This window comes from Coregonus clupeaformis, chromosome 15, assembly GCF_020615455.1.
Source record: "Coregonus clupeaformis isolate EN_2021a chromosome 15, ASM2061545v1, whole genome shotgun sequence".
In the NCBI taxonomy this organism is placed as follows: domain Eukaryota; kingdom Metazoa; phylum Chordata; class Actinopteri; order Salmoniformes; family Salmonidae; genus Coregonus; species Coregonus clupeaformis.
This window is the reverse complement of record NC_059206.1, coordinates 54255790-54278379: the sequence shown is the minus strand read 5'-3', so window position 1 is coordinate 54278379 and position 22590 is coordinate 54255790. Positions and strand designations below refer to the sequence as shown.

The 22590-nt window shown below is 46.7% G+C and overlaps 1 protein-coding gene and 1 long non-coding RNA gene across 2 annotated transcripts in view; both read left to right on the top strand.

The window, feature by feature from the left end:
• The window catches only part of LOC121582728 (SHC-transforming protein 3-like), a 97562-nt gene that overhangs the window by 9689 nt on the left and 65283 nt on the right, over positions 1 to 22590 (top strand). The gene's annotated exons all lie outside the window — the stretch shown is intronic.
• LOC121582729 lies at positions 21129 to 22179 on the top strand. The gene is made up of 3 exons (XR_006003396.2): positions 21129 to 21337; positions 21694 to 21724; positions 22091 to 22179. It is a non-coding gene; the product is annotated as an uncharacterized LOC121582729 (long non-coding RNA).

Here is a 22590-nt window from a genome sequence, read left to right as displayed (position 1 = left end):
CCAACGCGGTGTGTGTGCTTGTTTGCAGACTTTTTTTGTACAGCTTTGCCAGTGCTACTGATCGTTGTGGTGGCACTTGGCTTGCACGTGCAAATTCAGCACACACAACATTCTATAATAGAATTGTGTTATTTGACGTGTCAAACTAATGACCCAAACGGCGTTCCATACAAAACAGTTGGAACCCTAGGAGGTTATTAGTAGTAGAAACAATGGACCTTATGCTGTTCGAACCGTATGGGGATGGGTCGGGAATGGGCCTTTAAGAGGCAGCAAAAACAGCAAGGAGAAGAATGGATGCTACACTTTTTCTGTTAACTGGATCTTTGTTGCCAAAATAGAAGTGTTGTCGGTGGCACAGTATAACCATGATTTTAATGAGAAATCCAGTGAGGAAGAACTAGAGATGGAGAGAGGACCTGAAGTTGATGGAAATAATGGATCGTTCAGTTACACTTCAGGAGGGCCATTACTGTATGGTCCTGCCGTTCAAGAGTGATGACATCACCATGCCTAACAATAATAATATAATATGCCATTTAGCAGACGCTTTTATCCAAAGCGACTTACAGTCGTGCGTGCATACATTTTTGTGTATGGGTGGTCCCGGGGATCGAACCCACTACCTTGGCGTTACAAGCGCCGTGCTCTACCAGCTGAGCTACAGAGGACCACAATCACTGTATTGCCGAGCAGCGAGTGCAGAGTTTGAAGAGAAAGTTGAAAAATAAATTAGAAGTATCAGGAAGAATACACAGCTTTTCTAACTGACATTATTGACAAAGAGTATGCTGAAGTTCATCAGTTGAACCGCAACAATGATAAAGCTGGGTACATTCCACATCACGGTAGAAAACTGTAAAGGAGTGTATGTTCAAACAGTATGTTCAAACATTATGTTGCTAGCATACAAAAGCTGTCCTCAATCTTAAGCAAGAAAGATGTCCAGTTCCAATTATGTTGTTTTTATAAATAATATTCAATACTGATTGTGTGTGTGTGGTTTCTGAAAGTATAGAATAAAGATGAATTATTAGTAATTAGAATACAATATCAGGATATTTACATGTTACGTCATTTAGCAGACGCTCTTATCCAGAGCGACTTACAGTTAGTGAGTGCATACATTATTTATATTTTTTCATACTGGACCCCCGTGGGAATCAAACCCACAACCCTGGCGTTGCAAACGCCATGCTTGTCACGGTTTACTAAGCCAGAACCCAGAAGCAGACCAGGACAAGGTGAGTTGAAACGAAGGTGAGTATTTATTTAACAGCTTCAAAAAATGATGTAGAATAATCCAGGGGACAGAGCGGACGGTGGAGATGAGTTGGTGGAGGTGCAGTGGTAGATCCAAGAATGGCTCGGCAGCCGCCGACAACCAGGCAGGGGTTGGGTGAAGGTTCCGGGAGATTGACTGCAGATAGAAACAAAACGGAGGTAAGTACACGGCAAGCCAACCAGGTGCAAAACAACAAAACTAATGCTAGAAACTCCAAGGCTGATACACTGACAAACATACTGTTCATGGCTAACGATCCGGCAGGGAATGGATGTTAGGCCAGAGCCTAAGAAGGGTGATGATCAGGACCAGGTGTGCAGATTGCTGATGGGATGCAGGTGCGGAAATCAAGAGAGCTCCCCGGAGCGTTCCAGAACCCTCGGGAAACTGGAGATCACGAGCAGAAAAACTAGTCCACAGACAGGACCCGACTCAGACTGCCGGGATCGTTACAGTACCCCCCCTCCGACGAACGCCACCGGGCGGACTCCCCGGAGCGCCAGGATGGAGGCGGTAGAAGTCACTGATGAGGTCAGCATCTAGGATCTGTCGCCGCGGAATCCAACTCCTCTCTTCAGGACCATACCCCTCCCAGTCCACGAGATACTGGAAACCCCGGCCCCGCCGTCTGGAATCCATGATGCGTCGCACCGTGTAGGCAGGACCACCTCCGATCATCCGAGGAGGAGGAGGAGGAGGCGGAGGAGGCAACAGAGGACTGAGGAAAACAGGCTTGAGGCAGGAGACATGAAAGGTGGGATGGACTCTGAGCGTCCTCGGGAGTTTGAGTCGAACTGCCACCGGATTGATCACCTTCTCCACCACAAACGGACCAATGAACTTCGGTAACAACTTCCTAGACTCAGTCCGTAAAGGAAGATCCCGTGTGGCCAACCAGACCCTATCTCCGATGGTGTAGGTGGGAGCGGGGATCCGGCGACGATTCGCCTGGAGCTGATACCGGTCCGAAACTCTAAGGAGTGCCTTTCTGGCCCGATGCCAGGTCCGGTGGCAGCGACGAATATGGGCCTGAACAGAAGGCACTGAGAGCTCCTTCTCCTGAGAAGGGAACAAGGGAGGTTGGTAGCCATACAGGCACTGGAAGGGAGACATCCCAGTGGCAGATGTAGGGGAGAGTATTGTGGGCATACTCAACCCAAGGCAACTGAGAGACCCAGGAGGTGGGGTTGGAAGAGGCCAGGCAGCGTAGCGTGGATTCCATCTTCTGGTTGGCTCTCTCCGCCTGACCATTAGATTGGGGGGTGAAAACCAGATGTGAGACTGACTGTAGCTCCAATGGCCAAACAGAAGGACTTCCAGACAGCAGAGGTAAACTGAGGGCCACGGTCGGAAACGATATCACTGGGCAACCCGTGGACCCTGAAAACCTCCCTAACCAGGATCTCGGACGTCTCCGAGGCAGAGGGAAGCTTGGCAATTGGCACAAAGTGGGCGAACTTGCTGAATCTGTCCACGATAGTCAGAACGACCGTGTTCCCCTCAGAAGCGGGCAACCCAGTGACAAAGTCCAGGGCCAGATGCGACCATGGTCGCCGGGGAATAGGAAGGGGGTGAAGTAGTCCAGAGCTGGGCCGATTGGTACTCTTATTCTGCGCACACACTGGACAGGCAGCAACATAACCCCGAGTATCCTCGGCCATGGCAGGCCACCAAAAACGTCTGCGAAGAAACGCCATCGTCCGAGCCACGCCAGGGTGACAAGCCATCTTGCTGGCGTGGGACCATTTGAGGACCGCAGGGACGAACCGACTCAGGCACAAACAACCGACCGGGTGGACCGTTACGGGACCGGGCTGCGTCCGAAGAGCCGCCATCACCTCCTCCTCAATCTTCCACCTAACAGCTCCCACGACGCAGTTCCGGGAAGAATTGTCTCGGTCTTGGACCCACTCTCCTCCGTCTTGGAGAACATCCGAGACAAGGCGTCCGCCTTGCCGTTCTTAGATCCAGGTCGGAACGTCAGGGAAAAATTGAATCGTCCGAAAAACAACGACCACCTGGCCTGACGGGAGTTGAGACGTCTAGCCGATTGCACGTAAGCAAGATTCTTGTGGTCAGTCCAGACAATAAACGGCTGCTCCGCCCCCTCCAACCAGTGGCGCCACTCCTCCAAGGCAAGTTTCACCGCGAGAAGCTCCCGGTTACCCACATCGTAATTCCTCTCCGCAGGCGAAAGGCGACGGAGTAGTAGGCGCAGGGATGGAGTTTACTGTCCGTGGAGCATCGCTGCGACAGGATGGCGCCAACTCCCACATCGGACGCGTCCACTTCAACGACGAACTGACGGGCCGTGTCCGGTTGAGAGAGAATCGGTGCGTTGGTGAATCGCCTCTTCAAATCCAGAAACGCTCGATCCGCCTCCGGATTCCACTTGAAGCTCCTGATACTGGAAGTCAAGGCCGTTAACGGAGCGGCCACACGGCTGTAATCCCGGATGAATCTGCGGTAGAAATTCGCAAACCCCAAAAATCTCTGGAGCTGCAATCTCGTACCGGGCTGGGCCCATTCCAGAACCGCTCTAACCTTCTCCTGGTCCATCCTAATCTCTCCCCTGGAGATGATGTACCCGAGAAAGGATGTCGTGTGGGCGTGAAACTCGCACTTCTCGGCCTTCACGAACAGGCGATTCTCCAACAATCGCTGCAGAACCTGCCGGACATGCTGGACGTGGTCGGAAGGTTCCTTCGAGAAGATCAGAATGTCATCCAGGTAAACAAACACAAAGAGACCGATCATATCTCTCAGGACGTCGTTCACCATACTCTGGAATACCGCTGGAGCATTGGTCAGTCCAAACGGCATCACCTGATACTCGAAGTGACCCATCGGTGTATTGAAACCCGTCAACCACTCGTCTCCCTCTCTGATCCGGACCATGTGATACGCATTGCGTAGGTCTAGCTTGGTGAACACCGTAGCACCCTGTAAGGAGTCGAAGGCAGAACTCATCAAGGGCAGGGGATACTTGTTCTTGACCGTGATGTCATTCAACCCCCGATAATCAATACACGGTCGAAGAGAGCCATCCTTCTTACCCACAAAGAAGAATCCTGCCCCCAGGGGTGATGACGAGGGACGAACGAGACCAGCAGCTAGGGACTCCTTGATGTAGGTCTCCAAAGCCTCACGTTCAGGACGGGAGATACTGTATAACCTTCCCTTGGGGTAGACAGCTCCAGGGAACAGGTTGATGGCACAATCATATGGTCGGTGGGGGAGGGAGTGACAGAGCCTTCTGCTTACTGAACACTTCCCCCAAATCGTGATATGTCTCGGGAACCAGGGACAAATCTGGGGGTTTAGCCTCAATCACCTGACTGGGAACCGAATGGGGACAGGCAGTCTTGAGACAGTTAGCATGACAATCAAGGCTCCAACTCGTTACCTTGCCCGTCACCCAATCGAACGTGGGATTGTGTTCCTTCAGCCAGGGGTATCCAAGGACCAGAGGAACATGGGAAGACGGCAGAATGAAGAATGAAATCATCTCCGAATGATTCCCCGACAACAGCATCTTAACCGGTTCAGTCCTCATCGTGATACGTGCCAGACTACTGCCGTTCAGAGTGGTCGCTTCAATGGCTTCCGGCAATTGCTCCTTGGAAAGCCCCAGCTGTTCCACCAACTCGGCATCAAGAAAGCTTCCATCGGCACCTGAATCGATAAAGCGTTAATCGCTAAGCTCTGATTCCTGTTCACAAGGGTAGCCGGAAACGGGGTCTGACAGAGGTATTGAGAGGTCGAAACTGGCTCGCTAAAAGTCCTCCCAACTTTAGCGAGCCGCGCAGTTTGACGACCGCCGGGAACAGGTGGCGAGGTAATGTCCCGAACCACCACAGTAGAGGCAACAGTTAGTCCCTACGTCTGAGTTGGCGTTCCTCCTTGGTTAACCCGTGCCGCCCTACTTGCATTGGTTCAGAATCGGGAGACAGGACCTCTCCACTAATCCTGTGTGGTGGACGATGATCGACGTATTCTGGTCCAATCCCCGACCCGACTGGAACCTGAGAAGCTGATCGATTGGACGGACCCCATTGCTTCTCCCTCCTTCGCTCTCGGACTCGATTATCCACCCGGATAGACAAGGCTACCAAGCTGTCCAGGTCACTAGGCTCCGGATAGGAGATCAACTCATCCTTGAGCTGCTCCGACAGACCCTGGTAAAAGGCCGCTTGCAGAGACTCCTCATTCCACCCACTCTCCACAGCCAACGTCTTGAACTCGATCACGAAGTCGGCCACGCTGCGAGTTCCTTGGTGAAGCGAAAACAGGCGCCTAGCTGCGTCCCTCCCTCGGACGGAATGGTCGAAGAGCTTCCTCATCTCGGCCGTGAACCCCGGGTATGAAGCCATGCAGGGGTCTTGTCGTTCCCAAACGGCTGAAGCCCACTCCAGCGCTCGACCACGCAGCAACTCAATCACAAAGGCTATCCTAGCCTTGTCTGTGGCATAAGAGTAGGGCTGTAGATCGAACACTAACCCACACTGCATGAGGAAAGAACGGCATCTTCCCAGCTCCCCCTCATATTTATCCGGCGTCGGAACCTTGGGCTCACGGAAGGACACCGCTCCAGACGCGGCAGGCGGGATGGGTGAAACCGGTAGTGGATCCTCCACCGGAAACTTGCGCTGGTTCTGGACCTCCGTCAGACCGGTAGAAAGGTTCCGAACTGCCAACGCGATCTCCTGTAGCTCCGTGCTATGATGGCCCAACATCTTCTCCTGATGGGTAATGGCATGGCGAACAGAGTCCAGGTCCGCTGGGTTCATTACTGGCCGGATCGTTCTGTCACGGTTTACTAAGCCAGAACCCAGAAGCAGACCAGGACAAGGTGAGTTGAAACGAAGGTGAGTATTTATTTAACAGCTTCAAAAAATGATGTAGAATAATCCAGGGGACAGAGCGGACGGTGGAGATGAGTTGGTGGAGGTGCAGTGGTAGATCCAAGAATGGCTCGGCAGCCGCCGACAACCAGGCAGGGGTTGGGTGAAGGTTCCGGGAGATTGACTGCAGATAGAAACAAAACGGAGGTAAGTACACGGCAAGCCAACCAGGTGCAAAACAACAAAACTAATGCTAGAAACTCCAAGGCTGATACACTGACAAACATACTGTTCATGGCTAACGATCCGGCAGGGAATGGATGTTAGGCCAGAGCCTAAGAAGGGTGATGATCAGGACCAGGTGTGCAGATTGCTGATGGGATGCAGGTGCGGAAATCAAGAGAGCTCCCCGGAGCGTTCCAGAACCCTCGGGAAACTGGAGATCACGAGCAGAAAAACTAGTCCACAGACAGGACCCGACTCAGACTGCCGGGATCGTTACAATGCTCTACCAACTGAGCTACATCCCTGCCGGCCATTCCCTCCCCTACCCTGGACGACGCTGGGCCAATTGTGCGCCGCCCCATGGGTCTCCCGGTCGCGGCCGGCTACGATATAGCAATAAAACAATATTACAATGAAGTAGCATAACACTGCTATAAAAATAATAAGTTGAATTGACAAAATCACAATTATGAATGTAACAGTAACTGAAGAGCTCCACATGGGGGCAGGGCACACAACACTATGCTAAACAGGCCAAATTAATACACAGGCCATTATCATAAGGCCAGGTCAGCTTCAAAGGATACAACACAAGCTAATACTTATCTGACGCCATTAGCATCATTTTACAGAGATAATAGAAGAATGTAGCTAGCTACATAAGCACAATTGACTATAACACCATAAAGGTTATTAAATTAGTACCTCACGTGTACGCAGTTATAAAGGAATACACACAGAATACACTATGCTACATACATACATACATACGGTGTGCTACAGTAGAAATGACATAACACGATATACAGAAACTATTATGATAACGTAACAAGGAACTTACTTTTATAGGAATGCACATATATCCAAAGTTGTTATTAGTAAGGAAAACAACAATGAAAGCAATGTGGGCGCCGGAAAATGTACCAGGGGGAAAAGGTTTGTGCAGATTCTGTTCTGGCTGGAGATGCGCAAATGTCTACGTACTTGACCTGGGGAAACACTGGGGGAGTGCTTAAGCTCTCATCGAAGAGAGAAGTCTGCCGCCGTCAACAGGGGAGGGTTGGAGAACAGAAGATGGCAGATTTGCCACAAGAAAGGATTGTTCCTGACCTACCTCCTTTCACAAATGTGGAGGTTGACTACTTTGGGCCTGTTGAAGTCAAGTGAGGGTGCAGTATGGTCAAGAGATATGGTGTCATTTTCACTTGCATAGCAACTGTAGCTCAGTTGGTAGAGCATGGTGCTTGCAATGCCAGGGTTGTGGGTTAGTTTCCCACGGGGGGCCAGTATGAAAATGTATGCACTCACTAACTGTAAGTCGCTCTGGATAAGAGCGTCTGCTAAATGACTAAAATGTAAGTAGAGCAATACACCGTGAGGTGGCTTATTCGTTGGATTCCTGTATTAATGTTGTGCGAAGATTCATGCGTCACTAAGGTCAAGTGTCTCACATAAGGTCAGATAATGGCATGAATTTCAGTAGAGCTGAACAAGAGCTCAGTGAAACATTGGCCTCTCTGGACCACAGCAAGATACAGAGTGCCTTGCTATCAGAAGGAATAAAGTGGAACTTAAATTATCCTGCTGGTTCGCATCATGGTGGAGTGTGGAAGCGTCTTATTCGTATGGTGAGAAAAGTGTTCTACTCTATTCTACAACAACAAACTGTGGATGACGAGGGCTTCCATACCATTTTGTGTGAAGAGGATGCAATTCTGAAAGACTGTCCCATCACAAAACTCTCAGATGATCCAGAGAGAGGTAGAGAGAGGTGCCACTCTAGCAGGGGCTGTGTAGGCTACTGTGAGTGTGAGCGAATGACAGAGGAACAGGGAGGAGGGAGGGAGAGATGAGAGACAGCAACCAACCAAGCCAACTCGCACTATAGTAGATGAATAGCTGCCATAGCTAGGTTATTTATCTTCCAATTTGATTATGTAGTAGCTGTCTTGACTGCATCAAACCAGGATAAGCTAGTTAAGCTAGCTAGCTAGGCAAATTGAGGCTGCATGTGCTTTCTCGTCCTACCCGTTTAAACAACAACAACTCCATTCAGAATATGAAAAGTAGCCACCTGTTGGCTCTTAGTCATTGTAGCCTATCCTTCTCCTTTAACTTTTAATTCCATAATTTTAATTCCATCTTTCATTGATTAGATAGACTACATGACCAAAAGTATGTGAACACCTGCTCGTTGACCATCTCATTCCAAAATCATGGGCATTAATATGGAGTTGGTCCCTCCTTTGCTGCTATAATAGTTCTGGGAAGGCTTTCCACTAGATGTTGGAACATTGATGCGGGGACTTGCTTCCATTCAGACACAAGAGCATTAGTGAGGTTGGGCCTGGTTCGCAGTTGGCATTCCAATTCATCTCAAAAGGTGTTTGATGGTGTTGTGGTCAGGGCTCTGTGCAGGCCAGTCAAGTTCTTCCACACCGATCTCGACAAACCATTTCTGTATGGAACTCGCTGAAACAGGAAAGGGCCTTCTCCAAAACTGTTGGCACAATGTTGGAAGCACAGAATTGTCTAGAATGTCATTCTATGCTGTAGCGTTAACATTTCCCTTCACTGGAACTAAGGGGAATAGCCCGAACCATGACAAATAGCCACAGATCATTATTTATCCTCCACCAAACTTTACAGTTGGCACTATGCATTGGGTCAGGTAGCTTTCTCCTGATATCTGTCAAACCCAGATTTGTCCGTCGGACTGCCAGATGGTGAAGCGTGATTAATCACTCCAGAGAACGCGTTTCCGCTGCTCCAGAGTCCAATGGCGGCGAGCTTTACACCACTCCAGCCGACGGTTGGCATTGCGCATGGTGATCTTAGGCTTGTGTGCGGCTGCTTGGCCATGGAAACCCATTTTATGAAGCTCCCAACTAACAGTTCTTGTGCTGATGTTGCGTCCAGAGGCAGTTTGGAACTCGGTAGTGACTGTTACGCATTACGCGCTTCAGCAGTCCCGTTCTGTGAGCTTGTGTGGCCTACCACGTCGCGGCTGAGCCGTTGTTGCTCCTAGACGTTTCCACTTCACAATAACAGCACTTACAGTTGACCGGGGCAGCTCTAGCAGGGCAGACATTTTATGAACTGACTTGTTGGTACGGTGGCATCCTATGACGATTGAAAGTCACTGAGCTCTTTAGTAAGGCCATTCTACTACCAATGTTTGTCTATGGAGATTGCATGGCGGTGTGCTCGTTTTTATACACCTGTCAGCAACAAATATGGCTGAAATAGCCGAATCCACTAATTTAAAAGGGGTGTCCACCTACTTTTCTCCTAACTTTTCCTCTACATGGAGGCTCTATGACTGTAGCCTATTGCCACTTTGAGGACTTATGATTGGCCAACAACAACAACAAGCTACATGTGCCACTCTCATGAAAAGCAAAGAGCAGCAGCATAAATGATAACATTTCTCTCTCTCTACTGCAGCAGTCAGGTTCGGATCTGTATGGGTCCATTCGGTAAAGTCAGTTAAAATTACACATACCCGAGACCCATGACAATCATATCAGATCCGACCCAGACATTATTTATATATTTTTGCACAAATTTGTTTACATCCCTGTTAGTGAGCATTTCTCCTTTGCCAAGATAATCCATCCACCTGACAGGTGTGGCATATCAAGAAGCTGATTAAACAGCATGGTCATTATTACCAATAAAAGGCCACTCTAAAATTTGCAGTTTTGTCACACAACACAGTGCCACAGATGTCTCAGGTTTTGAGGGAGCGTGCAATTGGCTTGCTAACTGCAAGAATGTCCACCAGAGCTGTTGCCAGAGAATTTAATGTTAATTTCTCTATCATAAGCCACCTCCAACTTCGTTTTAGAGAATTTGGCAGTACGTCCTACCGCCCTCACAACCGCAGACCACGTGTAACCACGCCATCCCAGGACCTCCACATCCGGCTTCTTCACTTGCGGGATCATCTGAGACCAGCCACCTGGACAGCTGATGAAACTGTGGTTTTGTACAACTTAAGAATTTCCTGCACAAACTGTCAGAAACTGTCTCAGGGAAGCTCATCTGCATGCTCGTCGTCCTCACCAGGGTCTTGACCTGACTGCAGTTCGGCGTCGTAACAGACTTCAGTGGACAAATGGCGTCGTGTGGGCGAGGGTTTGCTCATGTCAACAGAGTGCCCCATTGTGGCAGTGGGGTCATGGTATGAGCAGGCATAAGCTACGGACAAACGAACACAATTGCATTTTATCGATGGCAATTTCAATGCACAGAGATACCGTGACGAGATCCTGAGGCCCATTGTTGTGCCATTCATCCACCGCCATCACCTCGTGTTTCAGCATGATAACGCACAGCCCCATGTCGCAAGGATCTGTACACAATTCCTGGAAGCTGAAAATGTCCCAGTTCTTCCATGGCCTGCATACTCACCAGACATGTCACCCATTGAGCATATTTGGGATGCTGGATCTACGTGTACGACAGCGTGTTCCAGTTCCCGCCAATGTCCAGCAACTTCGCACAGCCATTGAAGAGGAGTGGGACAACATTCCACAGGCCACATCAACAGCCTGATCTACTCTATGCAAAGGAGATGTGTCATGCTGCATGGGGCAAATGGTGGTCACACCAGATACTGACTGGTTTTCTGATCCACGTCCCTACCTTTTTTAAGGTATCTGTGACCAACCGATGCATATCTGTATTCCCAGTAATATGAAATCCATAGATTAAGGCCTAATAGATTTATTTCAATTGACCAATTTCTTTATATGAACTCTAACTCAGTAAAATATTTGAAATAGTTCCATGTTGTGTTTATTTTTTTGTTCTAGAATTCTGGATCCTGACCCGCTCAGGTGGATCCGTGAAGACCTTCAACCAAGATCTGTGTACTCCAAGAGGGTACAGAGGGACCTGTGAAGATTCACACTCACATTTCACTTTATTGGCTCCTTAGTTTATGTTTTGGGTAATTGTTGGTCACAATTAGGGGCCATTGGCTTGGAGCCAATTTCCATATTCTGGTATTATTGGGGCAATTACACTCCTAACCACTAGGGGCAGACACATAGTGGCGGTAAACACACATCAGGTATAAAGACACAGGTGTTTGAATGAATGGTGTATGTTGATGGTGGGAGAGCTCACAGTTCTTACCGCAATCAAACCAACAAAACGAATGCAAGAAAACTCAAGAAAAGATACAAAGGATTAGTAGTCAACTCTACGGATCAACATTCATTCATTCAAGATAACCACTATTGCTAAATTTCAGGCGCGTAAAGTCTGTTTGCTGCAATCCTCTCACCTGGTGACATTGGTACTTAGAAATCGTAGATTTTCCGAGGCAAATTGTCACAGCAATGACAAGATCACTTTGTACTGACTTGTCAATATGACCCCACCTGGAATTTGAACTCATAACCTTTGGATTTGGGGTACACTGATCTTTCTGCTGCGCCACAAAGTCTGTAGTATTCTCTGAAGTCCCTGACACCTTCATTACCTATCATACATATCTGCACTTAGCAAAATAGTGCCATGTACACTGCTTGAACTAGACAAAACCTTCACAGGACAATGACACAACGTCCTGACGACTTTAGGCGACCATTTTGTGACATTCTGAGGACGTCCTAACGACTCATTTATGTTTGCAGCGTTGGATGAATACATCTATGATAATTTCTATGTTTGAATTGATTTTGAGAGCTGCAGCATAACAGTTTGTCAGATGATAGAACATGAAACAATCACATGAAGTATGATCATATCGGAATCGGGCATGTTCATGTCCAATGCCACATTTCCTGTGTGGGTGTTAACAAATAGGCAGCAGAGCAGTTAGAGTGCATTAGTTTGACTGACACACAGCCAGTTAAATCAATACATTGAAAGTGGCCACAGAGGGGAAAGGGAAATAGGTCTCCCTCATCTCGCCCATGCATTTTTCCACCTGCGTTCCAAATGGCACCCTATTCCCTATATTGTGCACAACTTTTGTCAATAGCCCTGGGCTCTGGTCAAAAGTAATGCACTATATAGGGGATAGGGTACCATTTGGGACACAGGCCACTCTGTCTACTGTGTCTGTCTATTGAGTTCTTGGTGCTATTCTGCTCTTGGGCTTTTTATTTAATGCCATGTGGTTGTTGTAACACATCATGCTCCATTAGGTTAACATAACAATGGTTGGAATTGCCTGGGTTTTCACTTACACTTATTCAAAATATCCCACTGGGCACAGACGTCAGTTTAACATCTAGTTTTGATTTACATTTGCTTGAGTCAACTAACGTGAATTCAACGTGAAATCAACCAAAAATGTCACCATGTCATTGGATTTAGGTTAAAAGTTGGGTGGAAAAAAAGATGAAATTCCCTTACATTTATGACTTTTTCAAATGCAATCAGTTTTCCACATTGATTCAATGTCATCACATTTAATTTTTTGATTGAAATTACGTGGAATCAACGTTGATTTAACCAGTTTTTGCCCAATGGGATAGTCGTGTTGCTGTGGTGAACATTCTAGACACGGAAGTCTATTTTAATACCACACTACTACAGATGTCGTAGTCACTCTTTTGTCGCAGAGAATTTTCCTGATGCATCAGGAAATTAAAATGAACCTCACGAGTGGTTGAAAAGGAGCAGTTCTCTTTCTCTCCATGCGGGGGCAGTCGAGTCATTGGGATCAGGGCTTGCTATCAACATTATGTTCTCTCTCGCTCGCTCAAATGCTAGGCCTAGGTCCTATTACTGCAACAAATGGTGTCCAAAAAAAGAAGACTGCATGCCTATCGAATTGATGATGGGCTTTCTGTGGTGCCAGAGCTTAGCTTTGCTTTAGCTAATGGATAATTGGTAGGCCTATTTGGATGTAATTTTCTCATGTTAAGCCTAACATTTCACAAAGCTATATACGGTGTCGCAATGCTGCCATCTTTAGCCTGCTGGATGGTGGCAATAATGTAACTACCTGTTCAGTAATTAAAGTTGTAAATACAAACATTGCAGATTGTCAAATGAATGTTGATGCAACAGCATACTAATCAGCTACCAATATATATTTTTAGAATATACAACTGTCCTGTGTAGGCTACCTGAACCTGCAGGACATGAGGCGTCCCTGTGCTCTCTCCCAGTTTGGATAGAAAGTTGTGTGTAAATCCAGTCTATTAATGCCAAATAACACAGTCCATCCACCCTCAAAACAACAGCTTAGTAGGGAATGTTTCATTATGCAGTGTACTATCTATAGCTACAGTGCATTCAGGAAAGTATTCAGACCCCTTGACTTTTTCCACATTTTGTTACATTACAACCTTATTCTAAAATTGATAAAATGAAAATGTTTCCTCATCAATCGACACACAATACCCCCTAATGACAAAGCAAAAACGTATTTATATATATATTTTTTTAAATACCTTATTTACATAAGTATTCAGACCCTTTGCTATGAGACTCGATATTGAGCTCAGGTGCAATCCTGTTTCCATTGATAATCTTTGAGATGATTCTACAACTTCATTGGAGTCCACCTGTGGTAAATTCAATTGATTGGACATGATTTGGAAAGGCACACACCTGTCTTTATAAGGTCCCACAGTTGACAGTGTATGTCAGAGCAAAATCCAAGCCATGAGGTCGAAGGTATTGTCTGTAGAGCTCTGAGACAGGAGTGTGTCGAGGCACAGATCTGGGGAAGGGTATCAAAAAATTTCTGAAACATTGAAAGTCCCCAAGAACACAGTGGCCTCCATCATTCTTAAATGGAAGAAGTTTGGAACCACCCAGACTCTTCCTAGAGCTGGCAGCCAGCCAAACTGAGCAATTGGGGGAGAAGGGCCTTGGTCAGGGAAGTGACCAAGAACCTGATGGTCATTCTGACAGAGCTCCAGAGTTCCTCTGTGGAGATGGGATAACCTTCCAGAAGGACAACCATCTCTGCAGCACTCAACCAATCAGGCCTTTATGGTAGTGGCCTGACGGAAGCCACTCCTCAGTAAAAGGCACATGACAGCCCGCTTGGAGTTTGCCAAAAGGCACCTAAAGGACTCTCAGACCATGAGATACAAGATTCATTGGTCTGATGAAACCAAGATTTAACTCTTTGGCCTGAATGCCAAGCGTGACGTCTGGAGGAAACCTGGCACCCTCCCTATGGTGAAGCATGGTGGTGGTAGCATCATGCTGTGGGGATGTTTTTCAGTGGCAGGGACTGGGAGACTAGTCAGGATCGAGGGAAAGATGAACGGAGCAAAGTACAGAGAGATCCTTGATGAAAACCTGCTCCAGACACTCAGGACCTCAGTCTGGGTCAAAGGTTCACCTTCCAACAGGACAATGACCCTAAGCACACAGGCAAGACAACGCAGAAGTGGCTTCAGGACAAGTCTCAATGTCCTTGAGTGGCCCAGCCAGTGCCCGGTCTTGAACCCGATCTAAAATCTCTGGAGAGACCTGAAAATAGCTGTGCAGCGACGCTCCCCATCCAACCTGACAGAGCTTGAGAGGATCTGCAGAAAATAATAGGAGAAACTCCCCAAGTACAGGTGTGCCAAGCTTGTAGCGTCATACTCAAGAAGCTGTAATCGCTGCCAAAGGTGCTTCAACAAAGTACTGAGTAAAAGGTCTGAATATAGTGCTTTGCAAAAGTATTCATCCCCCTTGGCGTTTTTCCTATTTTGTTTCATTAAAACCTGTAATTTAAATGGATTTTTATTTGGATTTCATGTAATGGACATACACAAAATAGTCCAAATTGGTGAAGTGAAATGAAAAAAATTACTTGTTTGAAGAATTTCAAAAAAATAAATAACGGAAAAGTGGTGCGTGCATATGTATTCACCCCCTTTGCAATGAAGCCCCTAAATAAGATCTGGTAAAACCAATTACCTTCAGAAGTCACATCATTAGTTAAATAAAGTCCACTTGTGTGCAATCTAATTGTCACATGATCTGTCACATGATCTCAGTATATATACACCAGTTCTGAAAGGCCCCAGAGGGGCACTACCAAGCAAGCGGCACCATGAAGACCAAGGAGCTCTCCAAACAGGTCAGGGACAAAGTTGTGGAGAAGTACAGATCAGGGTTGGGTTATAAAAAAATATCAGAAACTTTGAACATCCCATGGAGCACCATTAAATCCATTATTAAAAATGGAAAGAATATGGCACCACAACAAACCTGAAAAGAGAGGGCTGCCCACCAAAACTCACGGACCAGGCAAGGAGGGCATTAATCAGAGAGGCAACAAAGAGACCAAAGATAACCCTGAAGGAGCTGCAAAGCTCCACAGCAGAGCTGGGCTTTATGGAAGAGTGGCCAGAAAAAAGCCATTGCTTAAAGAAAAAAATAAGCAAACACGTTTGGTGTTCGCCAAAAGCCATGTGGGAGACTCCCCAAACATATGGAAGAAGGTACTCTGGTCAGATGAGACTAAAATTGAGCTTTTTGGCCATCAAGGAAAACGCTATGTCTGGCGCAAACCCAACACCTCTCATCACCCCGAGAACACCATCCCCACAGTGAAGCATGGTGGTGGTAGCATCATGCTGGGGGGATGTTTTTCATCGGCAGGGACTGGGAAACTGGTCAGAATTGAAGGAATGATGGATGGCACTAAATACAGGGAAATTCTTGAGGGAAACCTGTTTAAGTCTTCCAGAGATTTGAGACTAGGACGGAGGTTCACCTTCCAGCAGGACAATGACCCTAAGCATACTGCTAAAACAACACTCGAGTAGTTTAAGGGGAAACATTTAAATGTCTTGGAATGGCCTAGTCAAAGCCCAGACCTCAATCCAATTGATAATCTGTGGTATGACTTAAAGATTGCTGTACACCAGCGGAACCCATACAACGGGAAGGCGCTGGAGCAGTTTTGCCTTGAAGAATGGGCAAAAATCCCAGTGGCTAGATGTGCCAAGCTTATAGAGATACCCCAAGAGACTTGCAGCTGTAATTGCTGCAAAAGGTGGCTCTACAAAGTATTGACTTTGGGGGGGGTGAATAGTTATGCACGCTCAAGTTTTCTGTTTTTTTGTCTTATTTCTTGTTTGTTTCACAATAAAAAATATTTTGCATCTTGAAAGTGGGAGGTATGTTGTGTAAATCAATGATACAAACCCCCCAAAAATCTATTTTAATTCCAGGTTGTAAGGCAACAAAATAGGAAAAATGCCAAGCGGGGTGAATACTTTCGCAAGCCACTGTACTTATGTAAATGTGATATTTCCTTATTTATTTTAATTTTTGCAAACATTTCTAGGAACCTGTTTTTGCTTCATCATTATGGGGTATTGTATGTAGATTGATGAGGGAAAAAAACAATTGAATACATTTTAGAATAAGGCTGTAAAGTAACAAAATCTGGAAAAAGTCAAGGGGTCTGAATACTTTCTGAATACACTGTAAATAGAACAACAACAATTTTTTAAAAAACTATGTAAAATGTAATGATATCATAAAACCGCTAGGATAAAAAAGACATTACATTTACATTTACGTCATTTAGCAGACGCTCTTATCCAGAGCGATTTACAAATTGGTGCATTCACCTTATAGCCAGTGGGATAACCACTTTACAAAGTTTTTTTTTTGTGGGGGTAAGGGGTGGGGTAGAAGGATTACTTTATCCTATCCCAGGTATTCCTTAAAGAGGTGGGGTTTCAAATGTCTCCGGAAGGTGGTGAGTGACTCAGCTGTCCTGGCGTCGTGAGGGAGCTTGTTCCACCATTGGGGTGCCAGAGCAGCGAACAGTTTTGACTGGGCTGAGCGGGAACTGTGCTTCCGCAGAGGTAGGGGAGCCAGCAGGCCAGAGGTGGATGAACGCAATGCCCTCGTTTGGGTGTAGGGACTGATCAGAGCCTGAAGGTACGGAGGTGCCGTTCCCCTCACAGCTTCGTAGGCAAGCACCATGGTCTTGTAGCAGATGCGAGCTTCAACTGGAAGCCAGTGTAGTGTGCGGAGGAGCGGGGTGACGTGAGAGAACTTGGGAAGGTTGAACACCAGACGGGCTGCGGCATTCTGGATGAGTTGTAGGGGTTTAATGGCACAGGCAGGGAGCCCAGCCAACAGCGAGTTGCAGTAATCCAGACGGGAGATGACAAGTACCTGGATTAGGACCAGTGCCGCTTCCTGTGTAAGGCAGGGTCGTACTCTCCGAATGTTGTAGAGCATGAACCTACAGGATCGGGTCACCGCCTTGATGTTAGCGGAGAACGACAGGGTGTTGTCCAGGGTCACGCCAAGGCTCTTCGTACTCTGGGAGGAGGACACAACGGAGTTGTCAACCGTGATGGCGAGATCATGGAACGGGCAGTCCTTCCCCGGGAGGAAGAGCAGCTCCGTCTTGCCAAGGTTCAGCTTGAGGTGGTGATCCGTCATCCATACTGATATGTCTGCCAGACATGCAGAGATGCGATTCGCCACCTGGTTATCAGAAGGGGGAAAGGAGAAGATTAGTTGTGTGTCGTCTGCGTAGCAATGATAGGAGAGGCCATGTGAGGATATGACAGAGCCAAGTGACTTGGTGTATAGCGAGAATAGGAGAGGGCCTAGAACTGAGCCCTGGGGGACACCAGTGGTGAGAGCACGTGGTGCGGAGACAGCTTCTCGCCATGCCACTTGGTAGGAGCGACCGGTCAGGTAGGACGCAATCCAAGAGTGAGCCGCGCCGCAGATGCCCAGCTCGGAGAGGGTGGAGAGGAGGATCTGATGGTTCACAGTATCAAAGGCAGCAGACAGGTCTAGAAGGACAAGAGCAGAGGAGAGAGAGTTAGCTTTAGCAGTGCGGAGAGCCTCCGTGACACAGAGAAGAGCAGTCTCAGTTGAATGACCAGTCTTGAAACCTGACTGGTTTGGATCAAGAAGGTCATTCTGAGAGAGATAGCAAGAGAGTTGGCTAAAGACGGCACGCTCAATAGTTTTGGAGAGAAAAGAAAGAAGGGATACTGGTCTGTAGTTGTTGACATCAGAGGGATCAAGTGTTGGTTTTTTGAGAAGGGGTGCAACTCTCGCTCTCTTGAAGACGGAAGGGACATAGCCAGTGGTCAAGGATGAGTTGATCAGCGAGGTGAGGTAAGGGAGAAGGTCACTGGAGATGGTCTGGAGAAGAGAGGAGGGGATAAGGTCAAGCGGGCAGGTTGTTGGGCGGCCGGCCGTCACAAGTCGCAAGATTTTATCTGGAGAGAGAGGGGAGAAAGAAGTCAAAGCATAGGGCAGGGCAGTGTGAGCAGGACCAGCAGTGTCATGTGACTTAACAAACGAGGATCGGAAGTCGTCAACCTTCTTTTCAAAATGGTTGACGAAGTCATCCACAGAGAGGGAGGGGGGGGAGGGGGGGGAGGATTCAGCAGGGAGGAGAAGGTGGCAAAGAGCTTCCTAGGGTTAGAGGCAGATGCTTGGAATTTAGAGTGGTAGAAAGTGGCCTTAGCAGCAGAAACAGATGAAGAAAATGTAGAGAGGAAGGAGTGAAAAGATGCCAGGTCCGCAGGGAGTCTAGTTTTCCTCCATTTCCGCTCGGCTGCCCGGAGCCCTGTTCTGTGAGCTCGCAATGGGTCATCAAGCCACGGAGCTGGAGGGGAGGACCGAGCCGGCCGGGAGGATAGAGACATAGAGAGTCAAAGGATGCAGAAAGGGAGGAGAGGAGGGTTGAGGAGGCAGAATCAGGAGATTGGAGGGAGAAGGATTGAGCAGAGGGAAGAGATGATAGGATGGAAGAGGAGAGAGTAGCGGGAGAGAGAGAGCGAAGGTTGCGACGGCGCATTACCATCTGAGTAGGGGCAGAGTGAGTAGTGTTGGAGGAGAGCGAGAGAGAAAAGGATACAAAGTAGTGGTCGGAGACATGGAGGGGAGTTGCAGTGAGATTAGTAGAAGAACAGCATCTAGTAAAGATGAGGTCAAGCGTATTGCCTGCCTTGTGAGTAGGGGGGGACGGTGAGAGGGTGAGGTCAAAAGAGGAGAGGAGTGGAAAGAAGGAGGCAGAGAGAAATTAGTCAAAGGTAGACGTAGGGAGGTTTAAGTCCCCCAGAACTGTGAGGGGTGAGCCATCCTCAGGAAAGGAACTTATCAAAAGGCGTCAAGCTCATGCATTGCTGTTGAACCAGCCTTCAATATAGTAGGCCTAAGGGAGGGCTTGGGTTTTGAACTTTTTACAGGTTACAGATAACTTCTAAATACGAGGTTCACCGATATTCACAGAGGTTCTCATCTCTCGTTTCATGATGGGCATGGACAATGTAGACTACATCGGGACCTGCATAGATAAAATAATGTGGGCCTGCCTACAATGCATAGATAAAAAGGGAATGCCAGCTCACTGTTTTACTCCTCTCAAACTTGACATTTTAATAAAGCTTTGGTTATTAAGATTTATTTCCAAGAAGTCGCAGGAGCCAAACCCTTTACAGACAGACAGTCTTGACTACTTCGCGATTGCTTTGGGCAGACAAAAAAAGAGCCTTCATTGAGAGGAGGGGAGGCTATGCTTGGTATTTAATCAAATAAAACGAAATGGTAAAAAACATTTGTTTTTTATGTTTCTAAAAACGAATTATACTGTACAGGCACCAAAAGCACATTAGGCTACTCTTGTTCCAAGCGCATATGGACACTGCATCACAGCTGGATAGGCTGCGTTTCCGCTGTAAAACTGAATGCCTTTACCGTTACCGCAACAACAAAAAAACAGCTTTTGGATGGTCTTAAATATCGCTATCAGCGCTGCCTGAAATTAGCACTTTGGATCATGTTATTAAGGACACACCTCAAATAACACACTTTTTGGTGTTTTGTAAACAGATGTGTAATGTAGATGCTGGGACAAAGAACATGTAACGATACAACATAGGCATAGGGTCTTGACATGAAACACAGAAACAATACTGTCTGGGGGCAGAACCTAAGGGAGTGCCAGATAAAGGGGAGGTAATGAGTGAGGTAATGGAGTCCAGGTGTGCCTCATGATGAAGCGCAGGTGCTCATAATGATGGTTAAAAGGACCTGTGGTTAGTAAACTGGTGACGTCGAACGCCGGAGGGGAGGAGCGGGATTCATCAAATGGCACAAGTGTACATGCATTGCACTATTTTGGAGTGGACTAATATTAATATTATATATTATTATTTCATGACCCTTATTTTACCAGGTAAATTGACTGAGAACACATTCTCATTTACAGAAACTACCTGGGGAATAGTTACAGGGGAGAGGAGGGGGTATGAATGAGTCAATTGGAAGCCGGGGATGATTAGGTGGCCATGATGGTATGAGGGCCAGATTGGGAATTTAGCCAGGACACCAGGGTTAACACCTCTACTCTTACAATAAGTGCCATGGGCTCTTTAGTGACCACAGAGGGTCAGGACACCTGTTTAACATCCCATCCAAAAGATGGCACCCTACACTGGGCAATACCCCTGGGGCATTGGGGTATTTTTTGGGGGACCACAGGAAAGAGTGCCAATCAGGACAAACTCTTTTTAGCTTCAGAGGAAATCCAGCAGTGGGAAACAGGGTGGTATGCTGCTCAGGAAACCTACTTTTTGAAGTGATGTGTTTCACAATCTGTTGAAAGCATCATGACTGGTTGTGTTCATGCCACATTAAAAGGTAATTCACCATTAAATGATGTCTTTATTATTCTATTACGGGGGCACCCAATAGAGACCCCCGTGAATGTCACGGTGTTATTCGCACTCCCTACCCCATTGAAGTTGAAATGTAAAATGGTAAGGGTTAAGGTTAGAGTAAGATAAGGGTAGGGTTTAGGGTATGGACGTCCCAAAGTTTCGATATAGCACTGACCAAATTTCTAGGTATGACGTCAAAGTTGCATGTCCCAATCCTATGTATCCTTCGGCGGGGAGGCTATCCCATCACCTTGTGGTGCTTGGAAAAAATGTAATCTGAATTAATGGCAGACAGAAGTCCCCGCCTAGGATACAAATGTATAGAAGATTAAGGAATAACTTCGCGAAATGTAAGTATAACGTTTATTTACTCACCGAATAATGTAAAAAAAATTATACAAATTACTTTCATATGAATTGTAAATTCCAACGTTGAGTAACTAGTGTTTATCAGCCCATTGCCAAGCTAGCTAGCTCACATATCGGACGTGATAGCTAGCTAGCAGGCGATCTCACCCTGTTTATTAAACAACTAAACTAACTCATCGTAGATTCAGCAATGTGTCAATTGTGAAGACCCGGACAGTTTTTAAATCATGAATTGGTGAACTTGCTAGCCAGTGAAAGTTTTTTTGTTGTTGTAGTTTTTGTTGTTGAGGGGACTAAAGTGGGTACCTGATCAGGTTTCATTGCATTGGCTTGGCAGGAGAAAACTGTCCTGGCCGACTCGTTTGGAGGTAAGACATTTTAACAACATCTGATGAAAAATTTAGGAAATGCAGCCAGCTAGGCTTGCTAGCCAGCCAAGTTATTTGTGCATTCTGGTGATGAGTCTGTTTTGCTAGCTAGCTGCATGCAATGTCTGTTTACCTAGCTAACGTTAGCTAACTTTCTGTTGCCAGTTTCCCTACCCCTATTGTGTTGCACCATTGGGGTTTGTGTTACTATATAAAATTAGAGGCTGTTATTCTACTCTTACTGCAAACAACTTGACCAAGCCTAAGAATGTGCAAAACTGTTAACAAAACGATTGCACATTAATAAAGGTAGTTGTGGCTTCAGCAACTTGATCCAGCACTGAAATGTGTCTCTGCTTGTTCTAGGTTGAAGGACATCCCACCCTGACACTCTGCAGATGTACAGAACTTGTTGTGAACCTCCCAGCCACCAGGATATTCACTATACCCCATGATATTATACAGGAGTGTGTAACATCACAATGTTTGAGAGAAATAGATTCACCCATGTTATTGTTTATCGTGCAGATTTATTAGGACATTGTAACTTATGAAGCTCATTCTAAAGTACAGAAGTGATTTCTGTCCCAGGGGATTGCACTGTGTGCAAGTCTTCAATTTAGACCACACTTAGTTAATTTAGGTGTTAGTGAAGGGCTGGAACACAAACCTGTAAACTCCTGTCCTGTGGCTGTCATAACTAAATCTGCACTCATGTACTGAACAAGATTATTAATGTTGGAGGTTAATCTCCTTGAGATGTCCCTGATTTAGGAATTACTTATTTTGTACAATGGATTATGTTTTAAGGACTCATGCACAGATACAGGAAAACCAATAAAATGTTTAACATTTATTCAAAATTA